We start from the raw sequence: 22,204 nt of genomic DNA, 5'->3' as shown, positions 1-22,204 counted from the left end.
AATAAAAAAAAGACCGAAAAGTTTGAGGAAAAAAAACAGTTTTTTGTTTATGTTATAAAATATTCTAAATAAATAAGTATTGACGAGCACTGATGAGGCCGCACTGACAGGCACTGATAAGGAGGCACTGATGGGATGGCACCAATGGGGTGGCACTGATGATGAGGCACTAATATGTAGCACTGATGGGCTCTGATATGTAGCACTGATGGGCACTGATAGGTAGCACTGATATGCAGCATTGATGGGCACTGATAGGTGGCACTGATGGGCACTGATAGGCAGCACTAATGGGCACTGATAGGCAGCACTGATAGGCAGTAATAGGCAGCACTGATGGGCACTGATAGGCAGCACTGATGGTCACTGATAGGCGGCACTGATGGGCAATGATGGGCCTTGGTGGTCGGCACTGATAGATGACAATGTTGGGCACTTGTGGGCGGCACTGATGGATGGCAATGATGGGCAGCACTGATGATGAGGGCACTGACAGGCTCCCTGAGCACTGATTGGCATCCCTGGTGGCATGGGTAGGCATCCCTGGTGGCCATGGGTGGGCATCCCTGCTGGCCATGGGTGGGCAATCCCTGGTGGCTCTAGTGGCATCCCCCAAGGGTCTGCACTGATAATCAATGCTCTGATTACCTGCACAGACCCCCCCACAGGAGAGGTGACGATTGGCTATCCTCTACTCGCGCCTCTCAGGCACGAACTGAAGAAAGCCGATCCACAGGACTTCCTATTTACTATGTGACCAGCTGTGATTGGACACAGCTGTTCACATGGTAAAGAGCCTACATCATAGGCTCTTTACCGGGATCGGAGATGCAGTGTGTCAGACTGACACACCTCACCACCAATCTCCGCTATGACGCCCAGTCAGGATAGTGCAACCACTTTGCGGCCGTCATTTTGCTATACGGCGGGCGGGAAGTGGTTAAATAATGCATTACAATTAAGGTAAACACATTCGATTTTAGTTGACTAAAATAATTTTGTTCGACTAAAATGTACTGGAGATTTTAGTCGACTAAAATACGACTAAAACTAAAACAATTGCAGATGACTTAAATAGGACTAAAACTAACATGGCATTTTAGTCAAAAGATTATAACCAAAACTAAATCAAAATTCGATGCCAAAATTAATTGTTATTAGGAAAGTTTCACAACAAGCCAAAATGTCATGTTAATTTAAAATTTGAGTAAAGCGTGTTCACATCTCTGGCCCACCATCATGGGTCCTTCCTCATCTCCTTAATTGGTGGTGGTAGGTGGTCTTTTGTCCTGCATTGTACAATGTTTTCACAATGGCAGGTCGGTGTAATGATGCACCCCCAAGTGGTGTGTCCATGATGGTCTAGGTTCAGAAGAAGTGTGTTGAAGGACGATAGTGTCCTTGAATTTCTTAAGATAGTACCACATATAAAGCCAATTACTACTGTAAATTGACTTTGACAGGGTTTTTTTTTTTATTATTACAATTTATAGTTCATAAGCATAGATGCTTTAGTTGCCTAGATTTTTTAAACTTAGTTGATAAGTTGGTTTTTGCCTCCTAGAGATCAAAAATGCCAATTACCATGACTTTAGTTACTGTACTAGGCGTATTTTCAAAAAAGAAAATGTAGTCTACCATAGGGCAGGAGATGCTAAGAAAGTATTTATTTACAACCATCAACTTTTCAGGCTCCCTTTTAGCAAAACTAATTTCATGGGTACTCTTCTTTGCACTTAGAGCAATTAGATAGTGAATTGATATTCATTTCCGCCTTCAGCTGTCCCTCCCAGTATCTCCTGAATTGGCTCTATTATGCATTCAGAATGACGAACATAGGCCTAGATGCACCAAGTTTTTGCTTTCATATCTATTTTACTATGCTCAAAGGGATATTATTCCTAAGTGAAATTCCCGTTCCCCTCCCTCTGTAGGTTTGTGGGAAAAATCTATAAATGCTGCTCTTTCTCTTCATAAGTTGACCTATATAAGCAGGAACTGCCCTAAAAAGTTTGAGAGGGTATGGCAGCCATGGACAGCTTAGTAGGGGTGATCTACCCCCATGGTTGGTGCAACCTCCTGTTGGTGGCTGCGAGACCGAATTGAGCTGATTTGAATATTGTGTGTTCCACGTACTATTTCATTTAGCAACATATGTGTGAGAGGTACCTGGTAAACTCATGTTGACGATGCTTATTATTAGTCTTTGTCGAATGTGCGATGTTTTTTATTCAGTCCATTCTATTAATTGTCTACCTTGTCTTTGGTTCAATAAAGGAACATTCTGTTTTGTAAAAAAAAAAAAAACAGATAGTGAATTGATTTGTATGTGTATGCTCAATGTTAGTACTATCATTTCTAACTTCATTGACAGCCATCCATTACTTGAGAGATTAATCAGATGGTATTAGTCAACATGATATTTTCCAGTAGATACAGTAAATTCTACACAATGTGACAAGTCACCTAAATGTGAAACCCAGCCAAAAACATAGTTTCTTGTGTTGGGTGCATTGTGAAAGGGGTTAGAAACCCTGCATGGTTTTATTGTTATCTCTATTTGATTTACTCTCTTGATTTTTTTTGGTTACCATTATCATCTGAACAGAAAGTGAAGGGAAATTCAACATTTTCAATTGGTACCAGAAAAGTTGGTGAGAGAAAACTTCCCAAAACATACCTCTGTTCGAGTGACCACTTACTTACTTTCTAAGAGGAGATTTTGCCTTACTTTGCAGAGTTTTCTCCTTTTTTGTGTGTCTCTATCAAGGTAAAGCCTAGTACACATGGGCCGAATGTCGGGAGACATCACCGGTTCAATAAAAACCACCCGAAATTCATCCTGTGTGTATGCCAGCCGGTCCAACAGAAGCCAGCTGTTTGGCCAGCTTCTGTCGGACGAGCATACTGGAAAACCATTAGCTGACCGGAGTGTTCTGGCGGGGGCGGGGGGCATCAGAACACAACAGCTCAGTGGGGGGGATTGATGTAATTACTTCGGACTGCCAGTACAGCAGCTCCAATCAGCAGGTTAAATGAAAAGAAAAAAACTATTAGTGTGTACCAGGCTTAACCTTCCTGGGGGTAATCCCAAGTGTGGCTCGGGGTTAATATTCAGTACCAAAAGCGGTAACCCCGAGCCACACTCAGGGTTACCCTGTAGTGAAACTTACATTGTCCCTACGATTCCCTGATGTCCTTACGCTGTGTCCTTCGGCCGATGCTGGTATCCGTCTTCCGGGTTCCCCTCCCTACGAGCGCCACGACACAGGGGGGCGGGACTAGGCGGCAAATTCAAAAAGTACACAAAACATGACATGATACATTGTAATATGTTAGGATTATATTACTGTATCAAACCATTTCACCTCAGTTTTGTCCCTAGAGCTTTGTCCAGTGCCCAGCCTGCACTTTTATTGTTTTATTCCTTTTATTTTCATTAATCATTTTTTATTAATAATTTATGAATTTATTAATCATTTATTAATCATTTTTATTCACTTTTACTGTTTTTTTCCTAAGAATTAAAGGCCTACAATATAAAACAACAGGTTTCCATGCAAAACAATCTACCGCTTTGACATTCAAAATGACTGACATAATCAGACCGCCAGGGAGGTTAAATCTCCCCAATAGAATACAGACAGAAAAAAACTGACACGGGGTTTAACAATTTCCTACTCAAATACAACAAAAATGTTTTTATTTAATAATAATTTTGTTTTCTAATAATCAACCAATAGGTAGTTTAATTACTGGAGCAAAATGCATCCATATAATAAATTATATTTATCCCTTTTTTTTTTTTTTCTTGGGTTCTTTGTATGCCTCCTGAGATTTATACAGCTGTCACACAACACAGCCAGGTGAATGATACCACCTACAGTTAGGGATTCCTTGGTATTCTTTTTACATCCCTACCTGCCATCTGAATAGTGAAAGAGAGGCAGCAGACTGATGAGATCATCTCTCTGCTCGCTCTGCTCCCCCCATCAGCAGTTTCTAGCCAACACATTTGTATAAGGCACACCCGATTGGTTTACCGCTCTGCCCTTCCCTCTCCCAGTTTAAATGTTGCCATATGAGCTTGTATATGAGGCTGATACAAAGATAAATTAAGATACTTATACTAGTTTACTAAATCTGAATTCCAGGCATGTATTTTTTGCATAGGTAAATTGGTCCAGCTTTGACCAGTTTAAATATTTTTATTACATACCCGACTGGTCCTGAAGAATCAATGTAGTAACCTCCACTACTAAGGTGATCCTCACTGTATTCCCTCATGGTTGCCAATCATTGAACACCTTGCATTTTTTCAGTGAATGCAAAACCTTCTCTGATTGGACCAGGTTAAAAGAAGGGGTAGTTACATCAAATTCTCAATCACACCCAATCAGAGAATGCCTTGTATTCATTGACAAAAATTCAAGGCTTTCTCTGAATGGTGTCTATGTCAAGTGGGTGACCTCCTCTGGTTACTGTGCAGCAGTGAAGACACGGCAGCTTCCATAGGAATTAGCCAGGTATGGAATATGTACTGTAAACTTACATTGGTCCAAGCTGGACCATCTGTAGTCTGTAACAAGGCAATGCAGTAGCTTTTGTGAACTTTATTCAACGTTCCATAGAGAACCCCAACAGCATTCCATTGTACATTGCTTTCTCAGTTGTTGCCTGTGCTCCACCAACTCTGCTCTTGTTTTGCCATGCTCTTTCCATTGTCTTTTTGCTCTTGTTGCTTCTGGTCTGCCTTTGCCTGGTTCCTTCTTTTATACCCACCATGCTTCTTGCCAATCTGCATTTGTCACCCGTAAAAGCTGCAGTCTTGGGGTGCTCCGTGTACAAATTCAAACCAATCACAAGGATCTCCAACAAAGACCGAGTATTCCCAGTTATCCAACTTATTTACTATCTTGACCATTCCAGCCTCCCTCTTACCATTTTCAAGCTGGGCTTCATATCCTCTGGCCTTGCTCCACACTAGCCATTCCGGTCACCCCAACCCAACCCAACCCCCCCCCCCCCCACCCCCATACTCTGAATGATTAACATATTCATTTTACCTCGATATCTACATTATTGATACAAATCAGGGATAATTGCTTATGTCTCACTCATCTCTAGATCCATTGCTTGCTACCCTTTATCTAACTTTCCTTGCCAATCCCAGTATCTGCAATGACTGGTAAATGACTGCATATCTAACCTTCTTTTCTAACTTTATATTTTCTTCCCCTCATAATATAAACGCAGTATATCAAAGTTGTGTTTTCCCAGCCCTTGCTGGCTGTCACATTAGTTTATATTCTAATCTGTTTTTCTGGAAGAAAGCTAAACTAGTGTCTTTTGCATAATGTCAGCAAGAAAAACATGCATAATCACCTTCCTAGGGGAAAGGTGGAAAACATCTAACTTAAAGAAGATGTAAACACTAACTGGATTAGTTTACTAAAGCCCTGTACATCATAAACAGGTCCCATTTTTTTTTACTATAGAACAGTGTTTCTCTCCTTTTTTTCTTTCAAGGCATCTTTTAAAATTATAGACAATCTCAAGACACCCTCCAAAATTATGAACAGCCTTGAGGCACCCTTTAAAATCATGGACAGTCTTGAGGCACCCCATTCTAAAATGTAAAAATTATTCTAACAGTTTTACATAACACAGCAACATCCACATACATAGGACACCCAACATTAGAGGTGACATATTCTTCCAAAGTAAATACACTTTTGCAAACTGGCACTGACTAGTATTCCAATGTTTCTCTTCTCCCTCAGTTTTTTCTCCGTCACTCAGCTAATGGGACCCCAAAGCTGATGGAGAGAGGCAAGGGAGGGTCAAACAATGATGCTATGCAGACAACTAAGATTCTTCTTAGCTGATAATGACATTGATCGTTAGGAGGTTGGCAGGTAGAAGGACGCGATGGTGCACGATGAAAAGCTGTGGCTTTGTGTACCTATAAGGAAGGCTTCATCCACCCGCTGGCTTGTATACAATTTTTTGGCAATTTTTAGGCATTTTGCCAAGGCACCCCTGAAGAAACCTCTAGGCACCCTGGTTGAAAAAAGGTTGCTATAAAATACTGTTTTCACCTTTTTTACATTTCAGCCCTCACTGATAGCCAGCATTTTGGGATCATGTGTCCAGAATATCATTCAGGCAAACATGCACTCCAGCCAAAACCTCTATAGGATCAAATAGGTAACACGGCTCACACTAACTGCCCCCGTGCAAGCCTAATATCTAAGACACGTCCATGCTATTAAAATGCAAACTTTAACTTTCATCATGCAAAAGTCCAACCTTCACACAAAACAGGTCAGACTGCAAACACTGATGAACATGAACCTGATATCACAGCTACATCACAAATCTAGCTATCTGAGTGATAAATGGAGACAGATGGACTACTGCTTCCAGGGTATAACACCATCACTGACGCTTAAAGCGGAGTTCCGGGGGCGGAGCCAGCGGTCGGCATGTGAGGACGTGCAGGGGGAGAGCTCCGTCTGAGTGCCTGTAATCCTGCCGTTATCCTGCTCACAAACTCCGTTTCTTTTGCTGCTGGCTGCTCGGGGGGATCCCTAGAATCGACGGGGAGACCCCTGACATGGTGAAATACGGGAAGATGGCTCCAACGCCCCCGGGGGACAGGCTGGCTCGGTTTGCATGGGGAGCCCAAGATGGCGCCGGCCACCAGGCAGAGGAGGCGCCGCTGGCGCGGGACGCTGTGGACCCTGGCAGGGATGTCTGGGATGATCCGGTGGCTCCTGTACCCGCTCCTATGCCTCCCAGGAAGGGATCAAAACAGAGGGGACGGTCGCTGGACAGACAAGTGGAGCCGGTGAGTGCGGGGCTGCCAGGGTCCCCTCCCTCGGCCCCTGGGGAGCCATCTTTATCCCAGATCATGGAGGCCATACAATTCTGCAGATCCTCCCTTACTGAACACATAGATGGCCTTAAAATTGAATTCTCATTTCTCAAACAAGATATGGCGAAGGTGAAGGATAGGACTCATGCTGCAGAGAGGAGAATTAATGATTTAGAAGCTGTAGTGAGACCTATGGAGACGACGGTGCAGGTCTCTAAACAGTCTATTTCTGACCATACGCTTAAACTGGCTGATATGGAAGATTGTATGCGCCGCAATAACCTTAGATTCGTGGGTTTTCCTGAGGGTGCGGAAGCTGGGAAGCCGGAGGACTTTCTGGAAGGATGGTTGAAGGCGAATATGGATGCTGCTACTTTTACTAGGCTGTTTGCTATTGAGAGGGCCCATAGGATCCCTGCCAGGGCACCTCCGAGGGGGGCCATCCCTCGTTCCTTGATTGCGAAGCTGGTCCACTTCAGGGACAGGGAGAACATTCTGAGAGTAGCACGTACAGGCCCTGCATTGGAGTATAATGGCTACCGCATCTCCATATATCCTGACTTTTCGGCGACTACGCAGAAACAGCGAGTAAGCTATCAACCGGTGAAGAGGCGCCTCAGGGAGCTCAACTTGGGGTACAGTATGCTGTACCCGGCCAAGTTGCGGGTGATGGCCGGGGGCAAATCCCATTTTTTCAATAACCCCACGGAGGCGTCTGATTGGCTGGATGCGAGGGGACCTCGTGCACGTAGTGGGTCCCAGCGAAGATCCTGAAGGGATTAGGTCTGAATGCTATCATGGACAGAGGTCTGTTAGCTGGAGTTTGTGCACATACATGTGGAATTGTTTTTGCAGGCGGATGGATGGACTCTTTTTGTTAGGCTCGATTTTTGCTGCTCCCCTTCCTTTTTTAGGGGTTCGTGTTTGTTTTTTTTGGGTCGGGTGAATTTTTTTCTTGGGCTCTTTCACTTGCCGCCCCTAGTTTCCCTGTTGTGTTTTGCAGGGGGGGGGGGGGGATTTCGTGTTTTTTTTGCTCAGAGACTGAGAGACTGCCTATTTTGGGTTTCTAGGTCCTTGTGCCTGGAGGTGGGGTGTATGGTTCTCTTCTAGGAGGGGGACTCTGACTTTCTATACAGTTTTGTGTTAGGGGATGAAGCACTTGGCGGGTTGGGGCTGGGTGCAGGGAGGGGGGGGAGTTGGGACGGGTTCTTGTTTTTTTCTTTTCAGGTGACCAGGGAAGCTCTACTGTGGCCAGGAATTGTGGGGGGGCATGTGTTTGATGTGATGTGTTGGGATCTTGTCTGGGGCTTGGGGGTGGGGATCCTGGTGCTTGTGCTAGGAGGTAGGACCCTGGACGGGGTCATGGGCGGGAGCCTTCTGCTTACTGTGAATTCACGTGATGGCTGAGCGTCTGAAATTTGGTGTCCTGGAATGTCCGGGGCTTGAACTCTAAGTTCAAACGTTTGTTGATTTTTGATTATCTTAAAACGCATAAGCCTCATTTGATTCTGTTGCAGGAGACTCATTTGCAGGGCTCCAGGATCCTCTCCTTGAAAAGAGCACATATTGCTAATGCGTATCACTCTACATATTCTTCCTATGCTAGGGGGGTCTCCATTTTAGTCACAAAAGCGATGCCCATGGCAGTGCAAGCTGTTAAAACTGATGTATTTGGGAGGTATGTGATTCTGGTCCTTAAGGTGTGCCTGAGGGTGCTGACAATTGTGAATGTGTATCTGCCTCCTCCGTTCTCCTTGGCTCTACTTGATGACATTTTTAAGGCAACCATGGAGGTGGCGGAGGGACAGGTGTTTATTATGGGGGATTTCAATGCTGTCTCGAATCCTGAGCTAGACAGGCTGAGAGCTAGGGCCGGTTCTCCGGCTCCTCTGGCGGGGTGGCTGGCCACATATGGCTTTCGGGATGTTTGGAGACATGCTCACCCGTTGGCTAGAGAGTACTCGTGCTATTCGGAGACACATAAATCGTTGTCTCGGGTGGACACAGTACTCGCTGAGGAGGCGGGATTGGGACTGGTGGACTCGGTGGAGTATTTACCTAGAGTCCACTCGGATCATTCGCCCCTGGCTCTCACTCTTCGGGTGGGATTTTGGGAAGGTGTTCGTCAGTGGAGGATGGAGGCCAGTTGGTTGCAGGAGGAATACATAAAAATAGCCTGTTCCAAAGCAATAGCTGATTATTGGGTGGAGAATGGAGGGTATGGGGAGGTCCCGCTTCAATGGGAGGCATTTAAAGCTACGTTAAGGGGGGTTTACATGTCCGAATTGAAAAGTTTTAAACGTCAACTGGCCTCTACGAAGGTGGAGAAGGAGTCGGAAGTTTCCAGGGCTGAGGTGGGCTATGTGGAGGCCCTGCTGGGCTGCTTAGCTGGAGACAGGCGACTAGGGACTTACAACTGTTCCTGACTGACCAGACGACTAGGACAATGTTGGCCCAGAGGCGGAGGGTGTTTGAGTTTGGGGACAAGAATGGGCGACTGTTAGCTTTCCTGGCCCGCTCGGACCATGTTCCGGTGCCTGTGGGGTGTGTTCTGGGAGAACAGGGACGGGAGGTGACAGATCCTGCTGGTATACTCCGGGAGTTTACCCGATATTATGAGGACCTGTACAAGTCCAGCTTGGTCAGGGATCAGACTGAGCTCGATGATTATCTGCAGGGCATCGAGTTCCCGCAGTTGTCAGAGGAGGACAGGGGGTTTTCGGTGGGGGAGATTGAGAAGGCAGTTGCGTCCTTCTCCCCTAGGAAATCCCCCGGCATGGATGGTCTGCCGTCGGAGTGGTACCACGCCTTCCGAGACGTTTTGTCTCCCCGTTGCTGCGTTTGTATAACTCTGCGAGGGAGGGTGGGATTCTTCCCCCTTCTATGCGGGAGGCGCAGGTGGTCCTTATTCCAAAGCCGGGGAAGGATCTACGGGACTGCGGGGCGTATAGACCGATCTCGCTGATTAATGTAGACACCAAGATTTTGGCGAAGGCCCTGGCTATACGGTTGCAGACGGTTATCCTGAAATTGATTAAGACGGATCAGACGGGCTTTATGCCTGGTCGGTGTGCTCAAATGAATGTGCGGAGGCTTTTTGTTAATCTTCAGGCACAGCATGACGTGGCTGGGGAGAGAGTAGTGGCTTCTTTAGATACTCAAAAAGCCTTCGACTCTGTCGAATGGCCGTATCTTTTTAGGGTGCTGGAGGCGTATGGCTTTGGTCCTGTCTTTCAGTCTTGGGTACGATTACTATACATGGAGCCTATGGTGAGGGTTAGGGTGAATGGGCAGATTTCTGAGCCCTTCCAGATGCATAGGGGGACCAGACAGGGGTGCCCTTTGTCACCCCTGCTGTTCGCCCTGGCTATGGAACCCTTAGCTATGAGGTTGACGGAGAGTATGGTCTTTCGTGGTTTGAGGGTGGGTCACATGGAAGAGCGTGTTTCCCTGTACGAGGACGACATGCTATTGTACTTGCAGGATCCGGGCCTTCTTTGAATTATGCCATTCGAGTGATTCGGGAGTCTGGGGAGTTCTCGGGTTTTTGTATTAACTGGACCAAATCCTCCTTGTTTCCCTTGGACGAGGGGGTTGTGGCCCCGGCCGGGTGCCCTACCCCCCTGACCAATTCCTTTAAGTACTTGGGGATTGTGTTTCAGCTTCCGATCTCCAAGTTTTTGGACAATAATCTTGTTCCAATAGTAAAGGCCTTTAAGGATAGGGTAGAGCGGTGGCGGTCGCTCCCCCTTTCGCTGCTGGGCAGAGTTAACATTTTTAAAATTATATTTTTGCCCAAATTTTTATATGTACTCTCTAACTCTCCGGTCTATATTCCTAGAGGGGTGTTCCGGAAGATAGATGCTATTCTTACCACTCTGCTGTGGGGCGATAAACCTTCTAGAGTGGCCTTGTCGGTGCTCAAATGCCCTGTGGCGAGAGGGGGACTGGCGGTGCCGGATTTGCGTTCCTATTATTTTGCTTCACAGTTGGTTTTCCTGCATTGGAGATTTTTTCCGCAGGTGCCTAACGAAGAAACGCTGATTAATGTCCTTTACCGGGGGGGGGGGGCTCCTGGGCGGGAATTGGGATCGGTGATGGGTTTCCCGGGGAAAATCTTTCAGATTTGTACCAGACGGATCGGGGACGATTCTTTGGTGACCTCACCGAATAACCCGTTGTGGTTTAATCCGGCGCTGAAGGAACTCGTCGGTTTGCAAGATGGTGGTAGTTGGGCCAGATATGGCCTGAAGTACCTGCATCAGTTGTTCTATCAAGGTAGGTTGGTGTCCTTCGTACAGCTGAGGGAGAACTTCGGGATCACCGCTACAACTCCTGCATGCGGTGAGGGTGCAGTTTGGGGGGGGGGGGAGTGGTTTTGACTAACCCCTCCCTCGAAACTCTGTTGCTGGATCCGGAGCCGTTAAAACGAAAACGGATCTCTAGGTATTATGGGGCGCTGTGTCCTGGGGGTCCTGGGGCAGTGGATAGGGCCAGGGCCAGGTGGCTGACCTTTATACCCGACTTGACTGAGGAGCAGTGGGAGGAGGTACTGGAGACTTATCTGGGCACGGTTATCTCTTCGACCGATAAGATGATACAGTTGAGATATCTACATCAGACCTACTATACCCCGGTCCGCCTGTTCTCTATGCGTAAGAGGGATTCTGATCTGTGCCACAAATGTTTGGGGGGTCGGGGCTCACTTCTGCATATGGTTTGGGACTGCCCTAAGGTGCTACCCTTGTGGTCTCAGGTCACGAAATTTATTGAGGATAATTTTGGGCTCCCAAATATCTGTTCTCCCCTGGTGTGTCTACTGGGGGTTTTGGAGGTGGATGGTCTGGATATGGCCACTAAGCTGTTCCTCCGCATTCTTTTCTTCTGCGTACGGAAGTTGATTGCCAGGAGGTTGATCTATACTGAGGTACTGACACTCAAGATGTGGATAAGGGTGGTGAATGCCGACATTGTACTATACAGAATGACTTATGAGGCTAGGGGGTCCCCTAAGAAATTTCGGAAGGTGTGGCACAGGTGGGTGGACTCCGAGGCTACTTTAGTGGATACGCCAGCTGACCGATAGGGTGGGTCTGGAGCTGCATGGGAGGTGGATTGGGGTACAGATCATTCCCCTGGAATAGGCCTATTGTGCTACTAACGCGCTCTACCACGGTCCGGGTGGTACTGCATGGGGGGTTTCTCTGGGTAGTCACCTGTTGGGAAAGGGGGGATGGGCTGGGTTTGCCCAGCTGGCCACCTCGCCTGCTCCTCCTATGGGGGTGCGGGTGGGGAGGCCAGGTTCTTGGTTTGGTTTAGGGGGGAGGGGGGGTGTTCAGGGTTGTTGTTTTCATTAAAATTTAAAATTTGTGGTCCTGCTGGTCGCATAGTTCGTGCGATATGCCTGTATATTATCTGAGGGGTGGTGCTTTTTATCCTGTATGTTATGGACTATTTGCTTGTTTTGGTCCTTCGCCCCTTGGAGGATGCTGAGAGCTGTTGATACTGTAATGTATTATGTTGAACTGTGTGATTATGCTGGACTTCAATAAAAAAATTAAAAAAAAAAAAAGCGGAGTTCCACCCAAAAGTGGAACTTCCACTCTTTTGTTTCCTCCCCCCCTCCGGTGCCACATTTGGCACCTTTCAGGGGGTAGGGGGGAACCGGTACCTCGGGGAAGCTCGGCCCACTCCTCCCTCCTCCACCGCCGAGCCAGGAGGAATGCGCAGCGCGCTTTGCGCATACGCAGTACGGACATGCCCGTGAAGCCGCAAGGCTTCACTGCTGGGTTCCCTTACTGGCAATGGCGGCGGCAGTACCTGACATTGCTGGACTCCAGGACAGGTAAGTGTCCTAATATTAAATACTACACATACTGTAGCTGTTGACTTTTAATTTTTGGAGGGGGAGGCGGAACTCCACTTTAAGAGGTATTACTTTAGGAAAGTTCCACATAACATGAGGGCATTGGGTAATACAGAAGTCCAGGTAGATTTGGACATTGCTGATGAGGAGAGGCTTGCGTGTCTGGAATTAGTTTTGGAGGAAATTAGGTCCAGCTCTAGTTTAGATTTAATGCAATAAACGGAATTAGATGTGGCACAAACATATTTTAAACACAAGTCTATATTTAAGGCTGCACATATGAAAGGACATTTCATTACAGCATGTAATCACTTCGGCTCTCACACCTGTTCACTCCTTATGGACCAGAGCAATTTTCAAATTTCTGCTATAAGTCTGTTTATTCTGCAATAATTTTGTCATTACATTAGGATAACAGCATAATATGTGTATTTATTTTTTAAGGTCAAACAAGGCTTTCTTTTTGTGAATATTGTCCTGCAACAATGCTTTTTTTGAGCAGTGTTAGTTTAAAAATAAATATTGTTACAGCACATAAAAAGTGTGCATGTAATTCTGTTATTTGTCCTGTTTAAAACAACACTAAAATATGATTTTGATGCAAAGCTTTGCAAAGTTATTTCAAATGAAGTATAGTAGGTTTTTCAAATTTCGCATTTTTTTCAGTGTGAGAAGTGTAAATATATGTAAATTATTCAAGTGAAGGTTGTGTGCGCTATTCTGAAAATAATGAAAGATGAGAATAAAAATAAAAGTGCTAATCAATTTGCAAAAGCATATTCAAACTCACACAACTAATACAAATACATAAGCATAAACATATGTGCCAATAATGCACCGTGCAATAAATACAAAGCAGGTGTGAATCAAAAGTAGGAGTTCATACAAATAGATAACAAATGACAACGTATTGTGTATTAGCCAATAAATAGTGCATCTGTGAATCACTTTTGACATGCAGTGCTTCTTCAAAAAAAACTTCAGTGCTCAATGTGCTAAAATCATACACCAGGTGTCCACCTTTGAGCGCAATGAGCGCTCACCTGCAGCTCAAAGGTAATGTGCAGTATATAGTAAGCTGATCCACCTGGGGGAGTCCTATGGTTTCCCTGGTATCCTCCTCATGAATCAGACTGGGTATGCCAGCAGCCGAGCCGCCGAATGAACAGGATGTTTGGCGGAAAAGGCGTGTCCAGAGTCAACGCTGTCCACAGAACAGAAGCGCCTCCACCAATCAGAGGCGGGGGGAGAATGCAGAGCAATGGAGGGAAGATATGTAAAAGGTGTAAAACAATTTTAATAAACAAAGCAAACAAAACAGAAAAAAAGTTGAAATATTAGTTAAAAATTTAGAAAAAAAATACCAAGAAAAGTATAATTGAAAGGAGAACAATTAGTTAATTAGGGCTCATTATTGTAAACTAAGGGAAATAAGGGGTTCAACAGTTTAACTAGTCAGGCTGCTTTAACTGACTTCATCTGTAGATTGAAGTTCATCCATTTGATCTGTAGATGAATAAACAGAAAGATGCAAAACCAAACAATGTTTAATTGTAGCTTTCTGTATTCCCGGCAGAGCAATGTTGTTGATAAACATCGAGAGTGCTTTTTTTTTTTTTACAGCTCCTGCTGCCAGGACCTTTTCTGTGTACTCAGCAATGCAGCTGTGATTAATCAGAGCTGAATTGCCGTGTACTGTGGCAGGAAGGATCCCGGCCAGGGGCGTAACTACAGGGGTTGCAGGGGTTGCAATCGCTACCGGGCCCCATGCTCCAGGGGGCCCGGTAGCAAACCAGTGGGTGAACTTCTAGGATCTCAAAGGTCACACTTGCGACCGGGCCCTGGCATTTCACCACTGTGGGGAGGCCCCAAGATTGCAGGAAGGGGGCCCACTGCAGAACTTGTGAAAGGATCCTGATGCGGGACCATAATAAAAGGCCATGCAATGAGATTAAAGAGCCCCAGGATTAGTGGGAAGAGCCCCGGGCTTGAAGGGAAGGGCCCCGGCCAGGGGTCTGGGGGGCCCTTCATGGTTTCTTGCATCGGGGCCCTGAAGGTTCTAGTTACGCCTCTGATCCCGGCAACAGGGCAGAAGGACTGGATGTACTAGACACTCCCTGTGTACAATGAAGAATTTTTTTTGGGCGTATCTTGCATGCCCAGAGTCTGCAACTGGTTAAGAAACTATTATACGTTGATTTATTTGTAAAATAATTGAAATAACTTGTACTATGACCATTCTTCAAGTGTGGGCTGTAGCTAGGTGGAGACTCCTTAAAGAAGAACTCCAGCTTTTCCTCCCAAAAACAATAGATGCATTGTGCATATAAATTAATCACAACCCCACTGTCAGTTTATGTGTAACTTACCTCCTGTATACAGTAGGTTTCTGTATCTGTGATGTAAGCACTACTCCTGGCTGAATTTTAAAGTTCTCTTGTTTTCTTCCTTGTTTCCTTCCCTTGCCAGTCCTGATGCTATATGTCCCATGATCCTTTGAGGCTCTGTAGTTTCAGAGTGGGCTATGGAAGTCACTTCTGCCAGTTCTGGAAGTTTATATGGGTGGGTTCTAGGGTTACTATGGGTGTTTCTAGGCCATTATGTGGATGGTGAAAGGTATAAATGTGCCATACCTTCTCATGGGCCATTCCTGTCTTGCAGCATACCAAAGAACAATGGCTTACTGCAAGACTACAGAGGAATGGCTATGGAATGGTTATTATGAAGGTGTTTCCTTCATATGTAAATTAATCACTTCACAGTTAGCAGAGCTCTGGGAGGGCGGAATCTGAGGGATGGGATTCTCCCTGGTCACACTGGTCGGCATATTTACCTAGGCAGGATTGAATTCTAATTGTGATCCATTCCATCCTGCCCAGCAGCAGCACAGCTGACTTTTAGAATAGGCTGTGTTTGAAGGGGTTTCCTTCTTGAATAATGCTGTGATCTGTGAGGCGGGACTTGGGAGGTTTGGACTCTTCCTGTAGGTGTGACTGGGCAGGATTGAATTCTAATTAGGATATATTCAATCCAACCCACCATCAGAGCTGTGAAGGAAGTAACATCATTTGCAGAGTTTGAAACACTACAAAGGGTAGTTTTATAGACTTTAGCTGCTGCAGGAAGTGGCTGTAGAAGGGACAAAGTCTATCAGCAGGATATACATTATGTCACATGATACAAAGCCACAACTAAATCCAGAATATCAGGTGATCTGCAGACAACAGAACTACATGGTACAGAGGTATAAACTATGCTGGGAATGAGCATTCCATTCAATTCTAGTGAAAAGAAAGTTGGAGTTCAACTTTAAACCCAATCACTGGTCTCATTTTCAGCCTCTGTGGGGGAATCCCTCCCTGTCTTTCTTTGAAACTATTCCAGATCCTCAGCTATGGGCACGTTTTGGTAATAAAACTCTTCAAGATATAATGCCCCATGGTTAATTGTTTTTGATTCAGGATCTTTCTTCTAAACTTCAGTTGCCTGGCTGGATGATGCTCTGCTGTTTTCAGTTAGTCAATGTTGCTTGGTCTCATTTTCTACATCCACCTGTACTCCAAGCTGATCTGATAGAGATACTCTTGTCCCAAGATACCCTTCAGAAACCTCTCTCCTTTCTACATATATAACTCCTTTGTAAAGATTCACCTAAGATTGATAGGTTCTAGTTACAATGGAAAGACGACATTCCCACTTTACACAGAGAGGATTGGGAGGACTGTCTTGAAAATTGCCCCAAACTTGTTATTTCTTCTAGGGATAAATTCATCTAGACTAAAGTTTTGCACAGAGTGTACTATTCTCCACTAGGCCTACGTAGGATCTGTCCTCAAAGATCACTGGCCTGCTCGAGATGTCAGGTAACCCCTGGAACATACTTCCATATGTTTTGGACTTTTTTCAAGCTGTCCCAGTTTTGAATAGAAATATTTGATCTTCTTAGTGTCTGTCTGCAACTGAACCTCTTAATGTCCCCTGAGTTAAGTTTGCTAGGTATCCATGACGGTGACCAAAGATATCATCATAATAAATTTGCTGTATTATGCCAAGAAAGTAATTATTTGTACCACCCACAGTGAACTTTTGGGAATCATCCATTATGGCTATTTTACCTTTGTATAAATTGACGTAAAGGAATAGCAATATGATAAGGTTTGGTAGCCTTGGATAGCTCAATATTGTTTGAATATGCTTTCCGGGTCTGCTGGTACCTTTTACTTACCCTGGTTCCTTACTCATCCGGCCTTTCCCTTCACACACCTTCGCTTCCTTTCTTCCTTTATCCCCTTTTGTTGCATAACTTTATCCATTTTGTGTTGTTTTTTTTTACCTGTTTTCTGTTGTTTGGATGGACGGCTTCCTTATACTGAACAATTCAGACTTGTGTCATTTCTATCTGTAGTACATCATTACTACTGTATTGTCATAATGGCCATACTGTTTTTGTTAGCTGGTTTTAATTGTTACCTCAGCCATGTGCAACAATAAATCCTTGCACTTAATTAAAAAAAAACAAAAAAACAAAAGAGGCAAAATTGATCGCCCTAAATTTTCACTCTTGGAATTACAAGCACTGAAATACCTTAGGAAACAGTTGGACCTTATCTTTAGACAGACTAACAAATGTGGGAAAATTGTGATCCAGGATTAGGCATATTATGGCACTTTTCCACTGCAAGTACCGGCTCGGCTCTACTCGGCCCTGCTTGGCCCGGTTTGCTTTTCCACTGCTGGTACCGCATGGTACGGTGTTGGAACGGTTCGGTATGGTACGGTATGGTTTGCTTTTCCACTAAAGTAGTACTAAAGTTAAGTGGGTGGGATAACAACGGGGTGGGCGGGATTCTCTGACCAATCAGTGGCTAGTAGTGACTGCATGCAAAGGATTGTGGGATATGGTACCAGTTTGGTACCTGTTGGAACCACAATCGAGTAAGTACTGTTTTTTCAGAGCCGTACCGTGCTGTACCGTTCGGTTCCATGCAGTGGAAAAGCGCCGCCGTACCGTACCGTACCGAACCGTTCCTACACTATACCATGCGGTACCAGCAGTGGAAAAGCACAAAAGTGTGCCGAACCGTTCAGTTCCATGCAGTGGAAAAGCGCCATTATTGTGCTGAAGGGCAAAGACTCCTGATTGACACTGTTTTTTAGAGTCCGTCTTAAAATACTTCTTGATAAAGGGTTCACTGAGGGAGTTTTAAAAAAAAACAGTTTTTGTTCAATTAATTCCACAAGTGCCTTATTTATATGTAGCACCCTCCTAGGTAGGTGCTAGAAGAGAGAATATATTTTTTTTTTTTCTGCTTATCAGAGAGATTGCCAGGTAAATGTATACTGCTCTCTGCCTACCAGAGTGCAGAATCTGCTAGTGAGGTCTGCTCATGGTGCTCAGGGGCAGCTCAGTTTGTTTGAAGTGTTTCATACCGGTCCATTAGGAAGGCATATTGGACAGTGGGAGGAAACCAGACAAATGAGTGCACGGGCATTTAGAACAGCCCTGGTGACTGGCAGAGGAAAGTGCCTCTGTGTATGCTGGGATACTGTATAAATGCCAAGGGCACATGTGCTCAAGGTTTTTCAGCTGGAGAGCGGGTCCTGAAAGGAAGGGGGCACCTGCCCCTTCTCTGTAAAAGCTGCTATGCAGTCCTCAGGTGGTCGACCTGATGCCCCGAGAGTTAGAGAGGAGCTGAACCCAGATGTCCTGCAGAGCTGACTGGAAGGGAGACACTGGAGAGGATCTGATTCTGCCTACAGTGAGTACAGGTCTGTAACATGGGGCCTGTTCTGAGAGGGCCGCCCCTTCTGCTACTAGAGTCAGTGGACGGTTGTCAGTCAAGGGGATGATAGAGAGTGTCCTGAAGATAATGTAATTTAATCAAGTCTGCTGCTAGAGAGAGCAAGAGGACCATATTCTTCCATACAAGTGGCAGTCATACAAGTGGAAGTCATTATCTACTGTGAATAGTTCAAGTTGGAGTATCCAGCTATTCCCTTCTCCCATTCAAGTTCCACAATAAATATAAAACCAAAACCCCTGGACTGTTTTAAGTAACGAGCAACTGGAAGTAAGGATGGGTGAGTGAACTGTCTCTTATGCCTCGTTTCCACTGAGCGGAACGGTTCGGGTCGGTACAGTTTGGAAGGATTAGAACGGTCCGGTCTTTTCAGGTGAGCGTTTCCACTGCAAGTCGGGCCACCAGGGACCATGCGGGGTTTACACCAAATGAGGTGTTTGTTTTGCTCTTTCATTTGACGTGAGCATTGAAGTTTTCCTGTCCGCCAATCAGTGGAATCTATCGTGTGACGCCAGTAGCTCCGCCCTAACCGTACCGTTCCATTTCCTATGGCCCTACATCTGAAGCAGGACCAGGAATGGTGCGGTTTGGTTCGGTTGTATGGGCCACTTTCATAATGGAAACACTCAAAATAGCGTACCGTACCGAACCGACCCGAACCGATCCGCTCAGTGGAAACGAGGCATAAGTGACTGCCTGCAGGTAATCAGAGGAGGCCTAAGAAGTCATCCTACAGCAAGCCCCGTGTATGGAGCCTCGTGTCAGCTTGTCTGTATAGGGCCCCGTAGTTTCTAACAGCATCCATGGATGAGCTCATTAGTCTGCTGCTGCTCCATCACAGTTCAGTTAAAGCCTGAAGGCAGTGAAGTGACCTAACTTTACTGTTGAACTGCAGCAGAGAAAAGCCAAGTGACCTGCTTGGCTATTCTGCGTCTGATACAGTTGTGTACCTTTTACCACTGAATGGGCAGAAATGCTAATTCTTTTGCAAAACAACAACTACATATTTTTTAATTTTTTTATCTGTTTGCATAAAGGTCAGCTTTAATGCACATATTGAAAAATAAATATTTGTGCTGTGACGACAGGTTCGCTTTAAGTTAGCAGTGGCAATCTTGGTACTAAAGAATAGGACACATGATAGCAATGATTATGATTGAAGTCACAGAGTCAGATTAATGATGTGTAGCTGGGTAGTTTATTGTTCCTCTGGACAGGGTACTGCCCACATAACTGCAGAGCACAAGCTGCGATGGGAAATATCAGATGAGCTGCAGTCTGGCCATCCACTGCAAATCACAGCTGAGCCTGCTGTTCTTGGTATTGATTTTCTACAGAAGAATATCACTGCTGTGTACAAAGACCTGGTAATGAGTTTAAAACTCTGACTTTTCACTTTTTATGCATCTGATGACCCTTATTATTACATTTATTTTGAGTTTAACACTTGTACTGTTTTGTATGAAGACTTGTCAGATCGTTTCACTTGACACAAGCATTTCTTCCTCTTTGTTTGCATATACTTCCTTGCTGCCTTGTCCCCTTTAGAGTTTAGTTATGCTATTAATAATCACAAAGCATAGACATGTTTTATTGCCTGCAATGTAAATCCTGCTGGGCTCATCACAAATTTCATATTGGTTGTATAATGATGTCCCAGTTGTAGACACAGTCTGTCTTAAGTAGATACAAACGTCTGACTTAATAAATAGCATATTCATGACATTGTTCCTCATAATAATACATTGGAGGTATAAGAGTTGTTCATTAGCCATCTGCTCATGAACTTTTCAATACTTTTGCATTTTAGAAAAACTCTGCAAAGGTGTACATTGCCTCCAAAAAGTATTCATACCCCTTGAAATTTTCTCATTTTGACATGTTACAACCAAAGACATAATTTTTTTGGTGATAGACCAACACAAAGTGGCCATAATTGTGAAGTGAAAGGAAAATGATTTTTTTACAAATAAATATCTAAAAAGTGTGACTTGCATTTATATTCTGCCCCTTTTACTCTGATACCCCTAACTGAAATCTAGTGGAACCAATTGCCTTCAGAATTCACCTAATTAGTAAATAGAGTCCCCCTGTGTGTAATCCTTTTCTCTGTATAAATATAGCTGTACTGTGAAGCCCTCTGAAGTTTCTTAGAGACTGTTAGTGAACAAACAGCATTATGAAGGACAAGGAACAAATCAGACAGGTCAGGGATAAAGTTGTGGAGAAGTGTAAAGCAGGGTTAGGCTATAAAAAAAATATCCCAAGCTTTGAACATCTCATTGAGCACTATTTAATCCGTCATCCGAAATAGAAAAAGTATGGCACAACTGCAACCCTACCAAGACATGGCCGTCCACCTAAGCTGACAGGCTGGGCAAGGAGAGCATTAATCAGAGAAGCAGCCAAGAGGCCCATGGTAAATCAAAGCATATTCATGTTAGAATGGCCAGGTCAAGGTCCAGACCTAAATCCAATTGAGAGTCTGTGGCAAGACTTAAAAATTGCTGTTCACAGACAGTCTCCATCCAACCTGACAGAGCTTGAGCAATTTTGTAACGAAGAATGGTCATAAATTTCACTCTCTAGATGTGCAAACCTGTTGGAGGCATACCCAAAAAGACTTGGAGCTGTGATTGCAGCAAAAGGTGGTTCTACAAAGTATTGACTCGGGGCAGAATGCAAATGAACGACACACTTTTCAGAAATGTATTTGTAAAACATTTTGAAAGCCATTTATCATTTTCCTTCCATTTCACAATTATGTGCCACTTTGTGTTGGCCCCTATCACATAAAAACCCAATAAAATACATTTACATTTTTTGGTTGTAACATGACAAAATGTGGAAGATCTCAAGGGGCATGAATACTTTTTCAAGGCACTGTACATTAAAGTAGAACTAAAGGCACAACATTTTTGGACAGGGTAAGGGGGGTTTATATTTATTCTGTGATCCATTGGGGAGATTTCCATTCACTTCCTGTCCCATAGCCAAAACAGGAAGTGAGAGGAAAACCTTCCAAAGTGAGGGAATCCCTGATTGTCATCAGGGTCACCACAACTAGTGTACCAATTGGAAGATTTCCCCTCTGTTCTTCTGGTGACAACCCAAAATGTGGGATTTTCTTTCATTTTTACTCTTGGTGATAACAGTAAACAGAACCAATAGAAAGTGGATCCCCCTAACAGGGACTTAGACAGCAGTAAAAACCTGACAGGTGATGTAATCCATCTTCACTTTATGAAAAACTAAACAAAAAGTTTTGCCTTTAGTTATACTTCAAGCAGTGTGGGTGGTAAGTGTAAAACTGTAGATAATAAGTGGGAGTCTACTCACTCTGAAGTTTTGCTACGGCAGGCCCAGGATTACGTGCAGGATTACAAACAGTGAAACATTAGGGAGTTTACATTTCATGACAGTATAAGGCCTCACACGGGCGTAATGACCTTTAAAACATGCAAGAGCTGTTTTTTTATGAGTCCAGGGCAGTATGGCTCTGCATGCATGCAGCCTATTTTAGTCAGTGGAGACACATTGGCTGTAGGAACTGGCCTGCACATCCTAGTTTTGCAGGCATACAGGGATGGGTGCATCGAACTGTATTACTTTTTAGAATTATTTGCTGGGTTAGTCAATATATAGCAACTTTTGGAT

At 44.6% G+C, this 22,204-nt stretch overlaps 1 protein-coding gene across 1 annotated transcript in view; it reads left to right on the top strand.

The window, feature by feature from the left end:
- The window catches only part of EPHX4 (epoxide hydrolase 4), a 161,448-nt gene that overhangs the window by 72,763 nt on the left and 66,481 nt on the right, over positions 1 to 22,204 (top strand). The window lies entirely within an intron of this gene.

This window comes from Pelophylax lessonae (assembly GCF_965119305.1).
Source record: "Pelophylax lessonae genome assembly, chromosome: 8".
NCBI classification, from domain to species: domain Eukaryota; kingdom Metazoa; phylum Chordata; class Amphibia; order Anura; family Ranidae; genus Pelophylax; species Pelophylax lessonae.
Note: the sequence above shows the minus strand (reverse complement) of the source record. Positions and strands in the feature narration are given on the sequence as shown.